Source organism: Rhincodon typus, chromosome 31 (assembly GCF_021869965.1).
Source record: "Rhincodon typus isolate 14 chromosome 31, sRhiTyp1.1, whole genome shotgun sequence".
Lineage (NCBI taxonomy): Eukaryota > Metazoa > Chordata > Chondrichthyes > Orectolobiformes > Rhincodontidae > Rhincodon > Rhincodon typus.
The window spans coordinates 18,866,705-18,869,917 of NC_063362.1; positions in this window are offsets into that span (position 1 = coordinate 18,866,705).

Sequence of the window (3,213 nt, forward strand, 5' to 3'; positions counted from 1 at the left end):
GTCAAAGGGACACAAGATTGTTGCAAGTCTGTGAATCATTACCAACAGGTTACCTCAGGTGACAGAACATTTTTTCTACTACATTTCACATTTTTAATATTTTACTTAACCTGTCTTCATAATACTGATTTTTAAACGGTACATTAATAAGTAAACCCATCTAGCAAGTTTAGAAACATTTAAATGTGTGTGGATGTTGTAGATTGGGTCGCTGCTTATTGTCCATTCTTAGCCGCCCTTGAGAAGGTGGTAGTGAATTGTCTTCTAGAAATGCTGCAGTCCATTTGATGTAGGTAGATCCATTATGCCATTAGGGGAGGAGTTCAGGATTTTGACCCAGTTATATATAAAATCATAGAGGTCTGCAGAAAAAGGTTCTTCAGCCCATTGAGCCTGTGCTGGTCAAAACCAATGACCTTACTATTCTAATCCCATTTTCCAGAACATGGGCCATAGCTTTTTATGCCTCGGCATTGCAAGTGTCCATCTAAATACTTCTTAAAATATTATGAGGGTTTCTGCCTTCACTGGCTTGTAGACAGTTATTTCCAGATTCCCACCACCTTTTGAGTGTAAAAAAAAAATTCTTCCTTACATCTCTCTAAACCTCCTGCCCCTTCCTTTATTCTACACCCCCTGGTCATCGGTCCCTCCACCAAGGGAACAAGTTCCTTCCTGTCTACTCTATCCACGCCCCACATAATTTTTTACATTTCAGTTACTCCCCCCTCAGCCTACTCTGCTCCAAGACAAACACAATTTATCCAAACTATCTCCATAACTAAAACACTCCAGCCCAAGCAACATCCTGGTAAATCTCCTCTGCACCCTCTACAGTGCAATCACATCCTTTCTATAATCTGATGTGGAGGTGCCGGTGTTGGACTGGGTTGGACAAGGTCAGAAGTTACACAACGGTTATAATCCAACAGGTTTATTTGAAATCACAAGCTTTCAGGCCTGTTGGACTATAACCTGGTGCCATGTGACTTCTGATCTTGTCTTATAATGTGGATTCCAGAACTGCACACAATACTCTAGGTGTGGCCTAACTGAGTTTTTATACAATGTCAACATCACCTTCCTGCTCTTAAACTCTATGCCTCGGCTAATAAAGGCCAGTATCCCATATGCCTTCTTAACCACTTTATACTATCTGTCCTGCTATCTTAAGGTATCTATATATATATATGTATAGTATAAATGTATCTATTGTATCAATATTCTTCTTTTCACTCAGGAAGTTGGACTCCAGAAGTTCCATACAATGTTTCCCCACAAATATTTTGCACAGTAGGAATATTTAAGATCTAAGAAAACATATCAGTAAATTTTTATCTATTAATGTAATGTTAACAGACATTAAAAAATTGACTGCACTTCCAAAAGTATTTCATTAACTGTAAAACACTTGGAGAGCTTGAGCTGTGACAAAGTGCAACAGTGCATTTTTAAAAGTTATTAAAGTTTTGTTTTAATACTTGCACATCAAATTTTGTTCGATATTCAAACTTCTGTTACTTGTATCCTGACTTGTAACAAATATTGTTCACCCATTAGCCACGTCCCCACAGACCTTAGACTGAATGCTGTTCCACTGATGCCTCCAATTTAAATTTCTTCTCTTTGTTTTTAAATCACCCCACAGTTTTACCCATCCCGAACTTTGTAATCTGCTTCATTTGAATGCCATCCAGAATGCACTATCTAAGATTGTGTTGAAGGCAAATACATTTAGAGCCTTCTAGATGGAAATGAATAAGCAACTGAAGAGAAAAAAGGTGCATGAACAGGAGGACAGGATGAGTGAGTGGGGCTTAATGAGTTTCCCTTGTAGAGACTTGATAGAGGTGTGACTTGAATTATTTCCTTTTGTTTTGTCATAATTGTATGATTCTATCTCTATGCTGTCCAACTCTGGCCTCTTGCTGTGTTCCCAATGTTAATTGTTCTGCCATTGTCTACCTGAAACCTGTACTCCAGAATTCACTCCATAAATCTCTTTACTTCTCTAGATATACCTTAAAACTACTTTGTAAAACAGCTTTTGGTCATTTTACTAATATCTCTTTATGTGGGCTGATGTCAAATTTTGTTTGATAATTGTTCCTGTTAAGCACCTTGATACAGTTTACTGTTTTAAAGGTGCTTTATAAATGCAGGTTATTGTTGTAATTATTGATTAAATCAAAGTTCCTCCCATCTTCAGTTACCCTTTTCAGTTCCCCTTCTTCACGTGGCTTTCTGGGCCTCCCAACCATCTAACAATACGAAGCCAGGAACAAACATTCTCACCTACAGGGGACCGAACCTTAAGAAGATAAATGTAATAATATTTGCTGATGTCATGTACCCGACTCCACCTGATGCAGATAGTTACATCACATGTTCCAGAAAACAACGGCACTAAAATGATTCCAAGTGGTAAAAGAGCAATAAGCTTATGACTTACGAAAGTTCCATTGGAAAAAGTTGGCTACCTTCGAATGAAGGAAACTGATGCATAATTTAGAGGTGAACAAAATGATTATAAAGTTAAACAAAGAAAAGCATTTAAACATGTTTCTGAAGAAATCGTATAGGACTTCAAGTATTAATATTGTTTCTCTCTCCATGAATGCTGCCAGATCTGCTGAATTTCACCAGCACTTTCTGTTTTTATTTGATTTACAGTGACTGAAGTCCTTTGAGTAAATAAACATTTATACCTTTAACTGATGGTACAAAATCAATGGGACTCTGATTTAAGGTTTTGGGCGGGGGCGCACAGTGGTTAGTACTGCTACCTCACTGTGCCAGGGACCCAGATTTGACTCCAACCTTGAGTGACTGTGTGGAGTTTGCACGTTTTCCCCAAGTTTGTGTAGGTTTCTGTCAGGTGCTCCCGTTTCCTTCCACGGGCCAAAGATGTGCAGCTTAGGTGAATTAGCCATGGTAAATGCAGGGATAGGGTGAGATTCTCTTCAGAGGGTCAGTGGCGGGCTGAATGGCCTCTTCTGTGCTGTGGGGATTCTATGAGAAGTTGGTGGATTTGAGGAAGAACATTTTTAAACAGTGCTCTGTAATGACTTGTTGCTAATGAGGATGGCGGAAACAGAGACAAAATTGATTTTGAGAGGAATTTGGATGGACATCAGAGGGAAATACATTTGCTGGCTTCCTGTAATAAAGTGAGGAATGGGACTGACTGGATTGCTCCACAGAGAGCCATCA